At 37.6% G+C, this 17,041-nt stretch overlaps 1 protein-coding gene across 5 annotated transcripts in view; it reads left to right on the top strand.

The window, feature by feature from the left end:
• LOC112649895 (phospholipid-transporting ATPase FetA-like) overlaps window positions 1–17,041 on the top strand; it is a 123,538-nt gene that overhangs the window by 33,206 nt on the left and 73,291 nt on the right. The window lies entirely within an intron of this gene.

Consider the following 17,041-nt stretch of genomic DNA (forward strand, 5'->3'; position numbering starts at 1 on the left):
TGAAGGAGGAGGGGCATAGATATTATGGCATTTAGAGCAGAAAATTAATCAGAGCTTTAGTAATAGAATCCTATACAATACCACTTTTAAACACAAAAAAGTAGACGTACATGTTACATAACTGTGAACATACTACAAACCATTGATTGTACATTTTATTTTAAATAAGTGAATTATGTGGTATGTACATCTCAATAAAGTTATTTAGAATAAAAAAGACATCTAAAGTTTTTAGAGTTAGTTTCTAGAATTCTGTTTCTTTTTTTTTTTTTTTAAGATTTTATTTATTTATTCATGTGAGACCCAGAGAGAGAGAGGCAGAGACACAGTCAGAGGGAGAAGCACGCTCCATGCAGGGAGCCCGATATGGGATTCGATCCTGGGTCTCTAGGATCGGGCCCAGGCTGAAGGCGGCCCTAAACTGCTGAGCCACCCGGGCTGCCCTAGAATTATGTTTCTTTAGAAAATTTAAAGCAACAAGTGAATTTGTAGGAACTTTTCCTGACCTCAGTAACAGGAGCAGGGTAAAAAGATAAAATACATGATTCCCAATTAAATTTGAATCTCAATAAATAATAATTTTTAAGTGTAAATATGTCCTATGTAAATATTTGGGACATGCTTTATTTTTGTATTTTTATTTGCTAAATCTGGCAACCCCAAAGGGAATTAAATTTTGAATCTCTTAGAGTGAAGTTGCTTCTTTAGCATCACCATGATTTACTATTAGATCCAGCTTTGTGCAACTAGCATTTTGTTTCTAACTGATAGCCTTTATTGTAAGCTTCCCAACCTCTCCTCTCCTATCCCAAGAAAGGTTTTATGATTGGGAAGCCCTGAAAATGATATCTAGCAGTTCAATCAAACATGATTAATTTTACCTTTACCACATTGATAAAAAAAAAAAATCATGGTTCCACTTTCCAAATGATGTCAGAATGGCAAAGCCCACCACCCAATTTATATCTATGTGGAGCGATATGAATAATATTCCTGTCAGCATCTCCCTTGATAGGAGAAGAAAGAAACCAAAGATCTCCAACAGGAATAGTGGGAAGGGCCTTTAGTTTTGTTTTGGGTGTTTTTTTTTTAAATTTTCAAAATATTTTATTTAAATTCAATTTGCTAACATATAGTACAACACCCAGTGTTCATCTCATCATGTGCCTTCCTTAGTGCCCATCACCCAGTTACCCCCATTCCCCCACCTCCCCTTCTGCAACACTTTGTTGTTGTTGTTTTAAATGATTTTATTTATTTATTCATGAGACACACACACACACACACACACACACACACACACAGAGGCAGAGACCTAGGCAGAGGGAGAAGCAGGCTCCATGTAGGGAGCCCGATGTGGGACTTGATCCTGGGACTCTGGGATCACACCCTGAGGCAAAGGCAGATGCTCAGCGCTCAAAGCCACCCACGCATCCCAACACTTTGTTTTTTTTTTTTTAATTTATTTATTTTAGAATTTGAGAGAGCATGAGTGGGGGGTAAGGTAGAGGAGCAGAGAGAAAGAGAGGAGAGAGAGAATTTCAAGCAGATTCTCTGCTGAGCATGGAGCCTGATGCTGGGCTCCATCTCTCTGACCCTGAGGTCATGACTTGAGCTGAAATCAAGAATTAGACCCCTAACTGACCAAACTACTCAGGTGCCCCCCCCCCCTCTTTAGTTTTGATCATGTTCTGAACTGTGCCAACTGACCAATCTTCTATGGCACTCTGTTATTAAATTAGAATTTGGTGGGTGTTTTGTTTTGTTTTGTTTGCTTTTATTACAATTTTGATTTTCCATTTGTTTTATTGCTATTTTATTTTCTTTATTACTATTTTGATTACCCTTTGAGCAATTCTAGTCTTGTTTCTGTTCAACTTGGATAGGAAAGTTAGTGAAGGTATGGAGGGGATGGGCAGAGGCAGAGGTAACAGAAAAGCTGTAGTAGCTCAAGAACTGAACTTCTCATGACATTCCAGACTTTGGTGAGCTTCCTCTCCAGATTCTTTTTTTTCTTAATTAAAAATAAATTTGATTTTATTTTTAAACTTTCAAAAAAATTGTAAGTATAATGCAAAGTATATCCAGAATCTTCTCATCCAGATTCCTAATTGCTAATATCTTACCACATTTGCTCCATCTGTGTGAGTATACATACCACATATATTATATTTATATGTAACATTATTATATAACTATGTATAATAATTACTTATTTTCTGAACCTTTTTAAAAGAATTTATTTATTTGAGTGAGTGAGTGAGAGAAAGCTGGAGTAGGGGGAAGGGGCAGAGGGAGAGAGAGAAGCTGAGCAGGAAGCCCAAGGTGGGGCTGGATTCCAGAACCCCAGGATCATGACCTGAGCCAAAGGCAGATGCTTAACTGATTGAGCCACCTAGGTGCTCCATTTTCTGAGCCTTTTGAGAACAAGTTGCATCCATGATGTCTTACCACCCCTAAATACTTGAGTGTGTATTTCTCCACATCGAGGACATTTTGCTACTTTAACTACCATATAACCCTCCACGTTAGGAAATCAGCATTACTAGAAAACCATCATACAATTTATAGACTCTTATACCCCTGACCTCACCCCCATTTAAATTTTACCAACCTCCCTCATAATGTCTCTTCTTCCTTTCAGGCACACTATACCTTCCAGTAACATGTATTACTGTTATCTCTTCTGCCTCCTCCAGTGCGAAACTGTTCTTTATTTTTCCTTGCTTTTCATGTCCTCAAGAGTTTTACCTCTTTTTTTTTTTTTTAACTTTTTTCCTTCTTTCTTTTTGAGTATAGCTGATGCATAATGTTACATTAATGTCAGGTGTACAACATAGTGATTGGACATGTTTATACATTATGCTACATTTACAAGTGTAGCCTGCATCTATCCTGATACATTGCTATTACAATATTATTGACTATATTCCTGATGCTGTGCTTTTTATTCCCATGACTTATTTAGGAAATACAGGCTTCCTGTTATGGAATGAATAAATCTCTAGGTCCTTTTTGACACTGCACTCTAACCATCCTCTTCAACCATGCTGAATATCCTCCTGTTTGCTGACCTGAGCATAGAAATATCAACAAAGAATTAGCTGAGATTTCTCTTTCAGCCCAGCTGTTCTGTGATTGTGTAGATACTCCCACAAGGAGGAGGTGATTATCCTCCATTGGAGAGGTTTAGACAGAAATCTGAGCACAATTTAACAAAACATGTTTTTAAACATTTACTTGTGTGCTTGTTCATTTGATGAATCTTTATTAAATCCAAGGCCTAATCTTTTTTTTTTAAGATTTTATTTATTTATTCATAGGCACAGAGAGAGGAGAGGGGCAGAGACACAGACAGAGGGAGAAGCAGGCTTCATGCAGGGAGCCCGATGTGGGACTCGATCCCGGGTCTCCAGGATCACACCCCAGGCGGCGCCAAACCGCTGTGCCACCGGGGCTGCCCTCCAAGGCCTAATCTAAGTAATGGGATACAGAGATTTAAAGAAAAAAAAAAAAAGAAAGAAAGAAAGAAAGATAGGATCTCTACCTTTAAGCAGTTCTTTGTTTAGAGGGAGAAGATGATGTTATAAATAAATATGATAAAAGAGCTAAATGTAAACCATGAGACATAGCAGTGAATAGACTGAACCTGAAATATAATGAAGTGGTGATGAGAAAACAAATGAGTTACTGTTTATTCTGTAGGACTACAGGCCCTGACCTTTCTTATGGTGACTCTCTTCTATGTCATTTAGCTATTCTACTTACCATTCCTTAGATGGAGATATCATCTGTTGGCTAAACACCAGATATTTCAGAGATGTAGTCTGAGGAGAGGAAATAGAAGTTTTTTTTTATGTGTACCCAAGACTGGAAGTCATATGGTTAGCTAAATTTACCCGTAGCTATCATGTTTTAGATTATACTATTTGACTACAAAAGGATAAATTGTGATCATTTGGAATCTAAGAAATTACAATATTCGTAAAGCAAACTGATGCTGACTAATCTGACCAGAAATTGGCCAATTATCCTTCCTCTGTCAACTATCCTCACTTTTTAGAGATGGGAAAATTTTAGTCACATAAATTAGGTGACTTGGGTGAAATCAGGTAGGCCTGTTGATCTAGAATGACAACAAGGGGTCATGATTGAGTTTCTATTTGGGAGTCTGATGGTATAAGGAGAGAGGGCCTGGAGAATCTACTAGAAACTTGCACTCCTAAAAATCATCTTACTGCTTTTTTTTCTTAGCTGGAAAATTCCATTTGTGATTGAGTTCCCACTGTGAGCAAGGAGATATTTGCTGAGATCTTTCTAAGCCTGATTGCCACCTGACCAACTGGCCTTCCTCCCTTTTTCTCCCTTCCTCCACCTTCTTCCTGGTTACTTATTTTTCAGTGTGCCTTTTTCTCTAGTTCCCTCCTACAGAGCTCATTTTCCTTTTTAGTTTCTGCTATTTGTTGTCTAGGCTAATCTCCAATCTTCTGTAGTTTTAACCCTTAAAACCTGAGATTGGATTATATCAAGATTGAATAAGAACTAAGTTTTTTCACCCTGGTATTTGAATCAAAATGCTAAGAACACTATTAGACAGAGGCTTCTTCTATTTTAACACTTCCTTTCTACTACCATGCCACCAAGAGATTGAGTAGAGTTCCTCTCCCCAGACTGTGGTTTTTGTACCCTTCCTTCTCTACTGACTAGATCAGCTTTGTATATCCACAGGAGATAGCTTGAAGTTCAAAATCCATTGGGCATAAACCATCAGTGATGGTTATGGACTCTCTTTGACATAGTATAAGATAAAGGACAAAAAATATCAGTTAGTGAGCATTTTTGATGTGTCAGAAATTATATAGGCACTCTAATTAACGTCTCATTTAACCCTTACATTAGCATATTAAATACATTTTACAACCCCATTTTATACATGAGGAAACTAAAGCCCAGAAACAGAAACTGACTTGCTCTAAATCACTTAACAATTTAGTCACAAAGCCCAATCTAGAATAGCCAGAATTTTCTGAGCAATTTTTATGTCAACAGTTGGTCTAAAATGATGCTTTGAAAAAAGAAAATAAATAAAAAATAAAATAAAATAAAATAAAATAAAATAAAATAAAATAATGCTTTGTATGCCTTAATTTATTAATCTTCACAAAAACCTTATGAGTAGGTATTATTATCACTTCAATTTTACAGATGAAGAAAATGAGTCTTAGGTTAAGTAACTTCCTCAAGGCTACATAACTGGTAAGTGGAGGACTGAGATTTGAACCCTAGCAACCTGCTCAGTTGCTCATGTTAACCACTGTTGGAGGCTACCATAGTTTTAAACTCTAGGTCCATTGCACATTTTATAATACCAAGTTGCCTTGCTTCACCAAGATGTCTGGCACTTTCAGTTCAATTATTTTACCACCCACAGTCCAGCTCTGATCTCAACACAGATCCCTTTGAAACCAGGCCTTTACTCAATAAGCTGTAGATTCAACCCTTAGTTACCAAAGATGGATGCATTTTCTAGTCACCTGAGTCTGAACTAGTGTTTGTGACCTTGAATTCCATAGTCCGGACCTCTTCAACTAGACTATCTTTTAGACTCTCCTTGTCTAAACTAATTTCTAGTCTTCCATAGTTCTAACTTCTCATCCATAATTTACATTTTGTCACTCTTGTCTCAGCCAAACAGAAATAAACCCAGAATTAACAAGTAATGGGGAAAACACTTAGTCATCCCAATCTTTTTTCAATGATAGTCACAAGCCCTAGCAAATCGGTGTTGTTGTCATTGTTGTTTTGGTGAATCTTGAATTAATCTTTTATTATCCAGTCTGGAATCTGTCTACCTGCCTTTATTATCTCAAACATGACTGGCTACTTTCTTTCCTTACACTTGTCTTCTGTCTCCCTCAAACTTTGAGTTTCTTCTCCTAGATGATTGTGCCAACTGACATTTTAACCACTTTTCTTGTCATTCTTGTTTTTTCCCTTTTTAGAGACATCTTCAGAAGTCTGACTTTGTAGCCCTCAATTCCTCTTCCTTTCCTGTTGGAAATCCTACTTTCTTTTCTCCTTTCTCTTTCACGGAAGATCTAATATCAAAGAGCCAGAACTAGATGAAGATTACTCCTGTCCCTACTTTGGAGTCTCAGTCTGTCTCCATGAACTCAGGCTCTGAACTTTGGGATCTACCTGCTTTACTTTACTCTCAAACAGGGAGGTTTGTATTAAGTTGCTGTACAGAGCCTGGACTCCATGTACATCTTTGGGGCTGGGGGGGCTTAGAGAGACTAGTCTGCTACACCCAGATAAATTGCTGGAAAAACCTGTTAGACCTTTGTAAATTAAAAAATAAGCAGTAAAAACTAGGATTAAATTTGATAAGAAATGTAAGATTCAATAAGAAAATATTAGAACTTTATGAAGAGTTTTAAAATAATATTTTTAATAAATGGAGAGGCTATGCTGATCTGTTGGGTATGATTAGAGGGGCAAATGTCATGGGGGAGACTGATTTCACTTATCATTGCCTAAACTGATTGAGTATGAACATAGTAGATTAGCCTACTCAGGGATTGAATAACCTTAACACTGGTAGAAACACCAACACTGCCCTGATACTCTGCCCTAATCAGACAGCTACTGGGACCCTAAAAAAGACCCTGCACAAATAGCAAGGGCCAACTAGCAGTTCTAAATCCTAGATGTGACTAAATTATCTGAGCCATACATCTTCCACTTCTTTGGGTAACCTATGCCACAATGGTTAGCTGAAGCTCTTGTATCACAAGGTTGTAAATAAGCTACTAACTAGTCAAAACAATGCACAACAAAAGATTCTATCAGTTCCTTTTCAACTCTGCCCATCTTTGTTCATGTAATCCTAGTAATCACTAGAATGAAACCTTAAGAAAGAAATGCACTAGTTCAGTAGAACATACTACAAGATGCATAGCTGGATGGGAAACCTAGCCCAAGGAAGACTCATATGTATTGCTAGCAACATAACTATACAGACATGATCATAATGCACAAAAGAATAGCTTCCCAGGGACACTTGGGTGGCTCAACAGTTGAGTGCCTGCCTTTGTCAGGGCGCAATCCTGAAGTCCCGGGATCAAGTTCCACATCAGGCTCCCTGCATGGAGCCTGCTTCTCCCTCTGCCTATGTCTCTGCCTCTCTCTTGTGTGTCTCTCATGAATAAATTAATAAGATCTTTAAGAAAAAAAAAAAAAAGAATGGCTTCCCAGAGGTACGCCAACAACTGTCTATCTTCCTCACAGGGATTTATAATATGTCACTAAGTGGGGGACTAGTAGTGCAAAAATGTCAGCTCCTTCCTACTTAATCTTTATAATCTCTCAAATCCTGGGGTAAAAGTAACTGGACATCCCCGTTTCACTTTTCCTATAATTTGTGCAAATCCCTAAACTTCCTCATAATTCTCTATTTTTGTATTGCCCAATGTGCAGACTTTGGCCACATAGGTATTTTCTGTAAGAAATTTACTCATGTTATGACATCATGATGTTTAGTAAATTTTGCTGATGGCCAGAAGAGCAGAGGAGATTACATGACAAACCATAAAAGTCCCTGCCTTATCATTGCCGTAAAATCTCCTCAGCAATTTTTCAAAAGTCTGTGATCCAAACAATAGGTGTTGGCGAGGACGTGGAGAAAAAGGAATCCTTGTACACTGTTAGGAGGAATGCAGACTGGTCCAGTCACTCTAGAAAACATTATGAAGATTCCTTAAAGTTAAAAACAGAACTACCCTGGAGCACCTTAGTGGCTCAGTAGGTTAAGAGTCCAACTATTGATCTCAGCTCAGGTGTCAATCTCAGGGTCGTGAGTTCAAGCCCTGCATTAAACAGGGCTCATTCAAAAACAATAGAACTAGTCTATGATCCAGCAATTGCACTACTGGATATTAACCCAAAGTATACAAAACACCAATCTAAAGGGATACATGCATCCCTTTGTTTATAGTAGCATTATTTACAATAGCCAAGGTATGGAAGCAGCCCAAGAGTCCACTGATGAATGAATAGATAAAGAAGATGTGGTATACATATACAATGGAATGTTATTCAGCCATAAAAAGCAATGAAATCTTTGCCATTTGCAGTGACATGGATGGAGGCCAGATATGCTAAGCAAAATAAATCAGAGATAAACAAATACCATATGATTTCACTCATATGGAATTTAAGAAACAAATAAGCAAGGGGAAAAAGAGATAAAAGAAACCAAGCAACAGACTCTTAACTATAGAGAACAAACTGATGGTTACAAGAGAGATGGTAGGTACGGGATGGGTAAAATTGGTGATGAGCATTAGCGGAATATATGGAATTGTTTAATCACTATATTGTATACCTGAAACTGATACAGCACTAAGTGTTAACTAACAGGAATTCAAATAAAATGCGATGTAGTTTCCCAGAGCTGACTATTTCTCTCATGGGACATAGTTCTGCCTCATCTAATAACCTACTTTCACTCATCCCCAGAATTCTAGTGAATACAATTTTCTGTCTTTATCTCTCATCAAAACCCCAATCTCAACGGAACTGGATAGAATTATTCTGAAGTTGATCTAGAAGAGAAAATAAACAAAAGAGCCAAGAAGTCTTTAAACAAGACTTGCTATCCTGTATTAAAAGTTACATGATTTAGGGCAGCCCAGGTGGCTCAGATGTTTAGCGCCACCTCGGCCCCAGGGCATGATCCTGGAGACCCAGGATCAAGTCTCACATCGGGCTCCCTGCGTGGAGCCTGCTTCTCCCTCTGTCTGTGTCTCTGCCTCTCTCTCTCTGTGTCTCTCATGAATAAATCAATAAAATCTTAAAAAAAAAAAGTTACATGATTTAGGGGCACCTGAGTGGCTAGTTGGTTAAGCATCTGACTCTTGATATCAGCTCAGGTCATGATCTCGGGGTCATGAGATTAAGCCCCACATTGGGCTCCATTCTGGGTGTAGAGCCTGCTTAGGGTTCTTCCTCCCCTTTTCTGTCCTCCCTTTCTCTCTTAAAAAAAAAAATGGAGAGGAGTTAAGATAACCGAGGAGTAAGGGGACTCTAAATTTGTCTCATCCCTTGAATACAGCTAGTTACCAAATCATTCTGAACACCTGAAAACCAATCACAGATCTAGAAAAGAAATGCTGTAAGTCTATAAGCAGAAAAGTGGCCACCTTTTAGAAGGTAGGAAGTGTGGAGACTTGAATCAGCGGTGATATAGCTGAGGATATGGTGGAGAGAATGGAGCCTGCTTACAGAGGCTACTACGAAGTATTACAAGCAGTGGAGTGCAAAATTGGGAATTTTACAAGTCTCCTACAGTGAGGGATGTTCCTCCAGGGACAGGAAGGAGGGTCTCACTACCTTTGCCTTATGCTAGATCCTTCCCAGGAAAGTGGGTGCATGACTATGCAGCAGTTCCCAGTTTATGGCAACATAGAGCAGAAAGCTGGCACCTAGACTTACTGTTTTCAGATGGCTTCCCCACTCCTATGTCTGGGCACTCTGTTCCACTAGGTACCCCCCAACTTCTTGTGATCTGGGGATCCTGAGACCATGCTGTCACACCTGAGATTCTACCCCACTTCACTTTCCTTCCTGGGAAGGATCCAGCATAAGGCAGAGGGTAGTGAGATCCTCCTTCCTCCCCCCAGAGGAACAGCACAAGTCTGCACCAAAGGAATCCATGAAATTTGGAGTTTTGAAATTCGGTCGTGTGCCTGAGATCAAAACATTAAGTCACAGGTCAGGTGAACACAGAGTTCTGATGGAAACCAGGGAGACAAAAGTGATTAATTGCTTTTCTGTGAGGGCTCACTGAAGAATGGAGGGTGCGAACTTCCAGCTCAGGGCTAGAAAGTGGGACACTTCCATGTTCACCCTGCCCATTGGTGCTGAGAGGAGCAAAAGAGCAAAACAGGCTACATAGTGAACTAGTGGAATCCAGAGCTGCTTACACTAAGCCTAGCCTCTGTGCAAGAGAGACACATTTCCAATAAGGCAATTCCACCTGAGAATAAGGTGAATAAGGGCAACAGGCTCCTCCATGAGAAGATCAGCACAAACAACTAGATAGTACCAAGTTTACTCATCACAGAGGGCTGCAAAACCTCAGCTTTTGGATAAAATAGTATATGGCATCCTTTGTATTTTTATTCTTTAGTCTTGCAGCATTATTTTTCAGTTATTTTCCTATTTATTCGGTTCTTTTTAAATTATTTTTAAATTTTATTTTATATATACGTTATATTCTTTTTATTTTTTGTTTTCTTTAATTGTATTTTATTTTTATATATATGTAAGTTTTACTTTCTTATTTTGGGATCTAATTTCTTTTAACAAGCAGACCAAAACACACTCAGGGTCTAGTATTTTTGTTTGTTTTTGTTTTATTTTCTGTTGTTATTATTGTTTTTTATCTTTCTACTTTTCTGGACAAAATGATGAGATGGAGAAATTCACTTCAAAAGAAAGAACAGAAGGTAGTACTCACTGCCAGGGATTTAATCAATATGGATATAAGTAAGGTATTTGAACATCTAGAGGGTTTTTTTTTAAGATTTTATTTATTTATTCATGAGAGACAGAGAGAGGCTGAGACATAGGCAGAGGGAGAAGCAGGCTCCCTGTGAGGACCCTGCTGCAGGACTCAATCCCAGGACCCCGGGATCATGGCCTGAGCCAAAGGCAGACACTCAACTACTAAGCCACACAGGTACCCCTGAACTAGAGTTTAAAACAATGATTATAAAGACACTAGCTGGGCTTGAAAACATAGAAGACACTAGAGAATCCCTTACTGTAGAAATAAAAGAACTAAAATTTAGTCAGGTCAAAATTAAAAATGCTATTACTGAGATGCAGTCCCAAGTGGAGGCCATAAAAATGAGGATGAACGAATTAGAAGAGTGAATCAGTGATACAGAAGATAGAAAATAAGAAAACTGAAGAGAGAAAGAAAACTATTAGATCATGAAGGGAGACTTATAAATAATGTCCATAAACAACAGGGTTGTGAGTTCAAGTCCTGCATTGGGCTCTGCGCTAGGTGTGGACCTTACTTAAAAAATATATATATAACTATTTTGTGACCCAGCAAATAATGTCTATCCATACTATAGAGGTCCCAGAAGATGAGAAGTGGGAAAAACAGACAAAAGATTAATTATTAGAACTTCTCTAATCTGAGGAAGGAAACAGGCATTCAAGTCCAGGAGGCACAGAGAACCCTCTCAAAATCAACAAAAATAGGTCTACACCTCAACATTTTGTAGTGCTGATTGCAAATTTCAAAGATGAAGAGAAAATCCTGAAAGCAGCTCAGGACAAGAAGTCCTTAACCTACAAGGGTAGACACATAACGCTGGGAACAGACCTGTCTTACAGAGACCTGGCAGGCCAGAAATGACTGGCATGATATATTCAAATTGCTGAATGGGAAAAATACGCAGCCAAGAATATGCAGCCAGCAAGGCTGTCATTCACAATGGAAAAAGTGAAAAAGAGTTTCTAGGACAAACAAAAATTAGAAGAATTTGTGAACACTAAACCAACCCTGCAAGAAATATTAAAAAGGATCCTTTAAGTGAAGAGAGAGCCTAAAAGTAACAGACACAAGAAAGGAACAGAGACAATCTACATGAACAGTGACTTTACAGGAAATAAAATGGCACTAAATTCATATCTTTCAATAATTACTCTGAGTTTAATGAACTAAATGCTCCAATTAAAAGACATAGGGTATCAGAATGGGTAAAAAACAAAACAAAACAAAAAACAACAACAAAAAAATACCCATCAATATGCTGCCTACAAGAGACTCATTTTAGGCCCAAAGACACTTCCAGATTGAAAGTGAGGGGGTGGAGAACCATTTATCATGCTAATGAGTGTCAAAAGAAAGCTGGAGTAGCCAACCTTATAGGAGACAAATTAGATTTTAAACCAAAGACTGTAACAAGAGATGAAGAAGAACACTATATTATAGTTGAAGGGTCTATCCAACAAGAAGATCTAACAATTGCAAATATTTATGCCTCTAACTTGAGAGCAGCCAAATATATAAACCAATTAATAATAAAATTAAAGAAACTCATTGATAATAATATAATAATAGTAGGGCACTTTAACACCCCATGCATGGCAATAGATCATCTAAGCAGAAGATCAACAAGGAAACAAGGGCTTTGAATGACACACTGGACCCAAAGGACTTAACAGATATATTCAAAGCATTTCATCCTAAAGCAGCAGAATGCACATCCTTCTCAAGTGCACATAGAACATTCTCCAGAATAGACCACATAGTGGGTCACAAATCAGGTCTCAACCAGTACAAAAAGATTGAGATCACTCTCTGCATAATCTTCAGATCACAATGCTATAAAACTTGAAGCAACTGCAAGAAAAAAAATTTAGAAGGATCACAAATACATGGAGGGTAAAGAGCAACCTACTAAAGAATGAATGGGTCAACTAGGAAATTAAAGAAGAATTTTAAAAATACATGGAAGCAAATGAAAATGAAAACACAACTGTTCGAAAGCTTTGGGATGCAGCAAAAGCAGTTCTAAGAGGGAAATATATAGCAATACAGGCCTTCCACAAGAAACAAGAAAAGTCTCAAATACACAACCTAATCTTATACCCTAAAGGAGCTAAAAAAAAATAACAGCAAATAAAGCCTACATCCAGCAGAAGAGAATTAATAAAGATTAGAGCAGAAATCAATGATATAGAAATAAAAAGAATAGTAGAACATATCAATGAAACTAGGAGTTGGTTCTTTGAAAGAATTAATAAGATTGATAAACCCCTAGCCTGACTTATCAAAAAGAAAAGAGAAAGGACCCAAATAAATAAAATCATGAATGAAAGAAGAGACATCACAACCAACATAGAAGATATAAAATAGAAGTGAATATTATGAGCAATTATATGCCAACAAATTAGGCAGTGTAGAAGAAATGATAAATTCTTAGCAACATATAAACTACCAAAAAAAAGGAAACAGGAAGAAATAGAAAAGCTGAACAGACCCATAAACCAGCAAAGAAATTTAATCAGTAATCAAAAATCTCCCAACAAACAAGAGTCCAGGGCCAGATGGATTCCTAAGGGAATTCTACCAAACATTTAAAGAAGAATGAATACCTATTCTTCTGAAACTGTTCCAAAAAAGAGAAATGGAAGGAAAACTTCCAAACTCATTCTATGAGGCCAGCATTATCTTGACTCCAAAACCAAAGACCCCACTAAAAAAGTGACCAATATCCCTGATAAACATGGATGCAAAAATTCTTACCAAGATACTAGCTAATAGGATCCAACAGTACATTAAAAGGATTATTCACCATGACCAAGCAAGATTTATTCCTGGGCTACAGGAGTGGTTCAACATTCACAAATCAATCAATGTGATACACCGCATTAATAAAAGAAAGGATAAGAACCATATGATCTTCTCAACAGATACAGAAAAGGCTTTTGACAAAATATAGCATCCTTTCTTGATAAAAGCTCTCCATTGTGTAGGAATAGAGGAAACATACATTACTATCATAAAAGCTGTATATGAATATTTACACCAAAGATACAGATGTAGTGAAACAACAGGACACATGCACCCCGGTATTCATAGCAGCAATGTCCACAATAGCAAAACTGTAGAAGGAGCCACAGTATTCATCAATAGATGAATGGATAAAGAAGATGTGGTACATATATACAATGGAATATTACTGAGTCAGGAGAAGGGTTGAATACCTACCATTTACATTGACATGGATGGAACTGGAGGGTTTTATGCTGAGTGAAATAAGTCAATCCGAGAAAGACAATTACAAATGTCACTCCTGTGGAATATAAGAAATAGTGAAAGGGACCATAGAGGAAGAGGGGGAATTGAGAGGGGGATAAATTAAAGAGGAAGACAAACCATGACAGACTCCTAACTCTGGGAAACAAAGGGTTGCAGAAGGGAAGGTGGGTTCAGGGATAGGGTAATAGGTGTTAAGGAGGACACATGATGAGATGAGCACTGGGTATTATACTATATGTTGGCAAATTGATTTTAAATAAACTATATATTTAAAAAATAAAAAATAAAGTGCATAAGAAAAAGGGAGAAAAAAGCCATATATGAAAGACCCACAGCAAATATCCTCAATGGGAAGAAACTGAGAGCTTTCCCCCTAAGGTCAGGAACATGGCAGGGATGTCCACTCTCCATACTGTTGTTCAACATAGATAACAAAAGAAATAAAAGGCATCCAAATCAGCAAAGAAGTTAAACTTTCACTCTTCGCAGACAACATGATACTCTAGCAAACCAAAATGTGCCACCACAAAATTGCTAGAACTGATACAGGAATTTGACAAAATCACAGGATAAAAATCAATGCAGAGAAGTCAATTGCATTTCTATACACTAACAGAAATGCAGTTACATTTACATTACATTAACAGTAATGTAAATACTGTTTATATTACATTAACAGTAATGAGACAGAAAAAAGAGAAATCAAGTTATCAGTCCCATTTATGATTGTACCCAAAACCATAAGATACTGAGGAATAAACCTAACCAAAGAGGTAAAGTATCTATCTGTCCTCTGAAAACTGTAGAACATTTATGAAAGAAATTTGAGGAAAAACTCATGGATTGGAAGAATCAACTATTGTTACCTATCGTGAAAATGTCTATGCTACCCAAGCAATCTACACATTCAATGCAATCCCTATCAAAATACCATCAGCATTTTTCATAGAACTGTAACAATTCTTAAATTTGTATGGAACCAGAAAAAAGCCCGAATAGCCAAAAGAATGTTGAAGAAAGAAAACCAAAGCTGGAGGCATCACAATTACAGATTTCAAACTCTATTACAAAGCTGTAATCATCAAGACAGTATGGTAGTGGCACAAAAACAGAACATAGATCAATGGAACAGACTAGAGAACCTGGAAATGGACCCTCAACTCTATGGTCAACTAATCTTCAACAAAGCAGAAAAGAATATCCAATGGAAAAAACACAGTCTCTTCAACAAATGGTGTTGGGAAAATTAGATAGCCACATGCAGAAGAATAAAACTGGACCATTTTCTTACATACATCAAAATAAACTCAAAAGGGATGAAAAGCCTAAGTGTGAGACAGGAATTCATCAAAATCATAGAGGAGAACATAGGCACCAATCTCTTTGACCTCAGCCACAGCGATTTCTTGCTAGACACATCTCCAAAAGCGAGGGAAACAAAAACAAAAATTAACTATTGGAACTTCATCAGGATAAAAAGCTTTTGCACGGCAAAGATAACAGTTGACAAAACTAAAAGGCAACCTATAGGATGGGAGAAGATATTTGCAAATGACTTGTCAGTAAAGGGCTGGTATCCAAATTCTATAAAGAACTTATCAAACTCAACACACCAAAAAATCCAGTCAAGAAATGGGCAGAAGACCTAAACAAACATTTCTCCAAAGAAGACATACAAATGGCCAATGGACACATGAAAAAATGCTCCACATCACTCAGCGTTAGGGAAATACAAATCAAAACCACAACGAGATACCACTTCACACTGATCAGAATGGCTTAAATGAGGAAACAACAGATGTTGATGAAGATGCAGAGAAAGGGGAACCCTCTTACACTGTTGGTAGGAATGCAAACTAGTTCAACCACTCTGGAAAACAGTATGGAAGTTCCTCAAAAAGTTAAAAATAGAACTACCATATGACCCAGAATTGCACTACTAGGTATTTATCCAAAGGATACAAATATAGTGATCTGAAGGGACACATGTACCTCAATGTTTATAGCAGCAATGTCCACAATAGCCAAACTATGGCAAGAGCCTAAATGTCCATCAAGAGATGAATGAAAGAAGATGTGGATAAAGAAGACACACACACACACACACACACACACACACACTGAACTATTACTCAGCCATAAAAAAGAATGAAATCTTCCCATTTGAATGACATAGATGGAACTGCAGGATATTATACTAAGTGAAATAAGTCAGATAAAGACAAATGCTATATGATTTCACTCATGTGTAATTTAGGAAACAAACAGATGAATGTAAGGGAAGGGAAGGAGAAGTAAGGTGAAACAGAGAGAGACAAACCATAAGACACTCTTGACTATAGGAAACAAACTGAGGGTTGCTGAAGGGGAGGTGGTAGTGGGGATGGGGTAATTAAGTGATGGATATTAAGGAGGGCACTTGATGTAATGAGCACCGGCTGTTACATGCAACTGATGAATCATTAAATTCTACCCCGGAAACTAATTTTTAAAAAGTTACATAATTTAAACGATGGGTAGAACAATGGAACAAATAGAAAATCTAAATAATATTCAATACATTATAATGTAGTACATTATAAAAATGACATTTGAAACCAGAGTAAGAGAAAAATATTTGCAAATCATATATGTGATAAGTGACTTCTATGCAGAATATGTAAAGAACTCTTATAACTCAGTGATAGAAAGATAATTAACCCAGTTTAGGGATCCCTGGGTGGCGCAGCGGTTTAGCGCCTGCCTTTGGCCCAGGGCGCGATCCTGGAGACCCGGGATCGAATCCCACGTCGGGCTCCCGGTGCATGGAGCCTGCTTCTCCCTCTGCCTCTCTCTCTCTCTCTGTGACTATCATAAATAAATAAAAATTTAAAAAAATTAAAAAAAAAACAACCCAGTTTAAAAAAAGGCAAAGAATCTGAAGAGACATATCTCCAAAAAAAAAACTATATAAATATATAAAATAGGGGATACGTGGGTGGCTCAGTGGTTTAGCGCCTGCCTTTGGCCCAGGACATGATCCTGGAGTCCCAGGATTAAGCCCCACCTCAGGCTCCCTGCATGGAGCCTGCTTCTTCCTCTGCCTGCATCTCTGCCTCTCTCTCTCTGTCTGTCTCTCATGAATGAATAAATTAAAATATTTTTAAAATAAATAAATATATAAATATTCAATAAGCACATGAAAATATACTC

Source organism: Canis lupus, chromosome 11 (genome assembly GCF_003254725.2).
Source record: "Canis lupus dingo isolate Sandy chromosome 11, ASM325472v2, whole genome shotgun sequence".
In the NCBI taxonomy this organism is placed as follows: domain Eukaryota; kingdom Metazoa; phylum Chordata; class Mammalia; order Carnivora; family Canidae; genus Canis; species Canis lupus.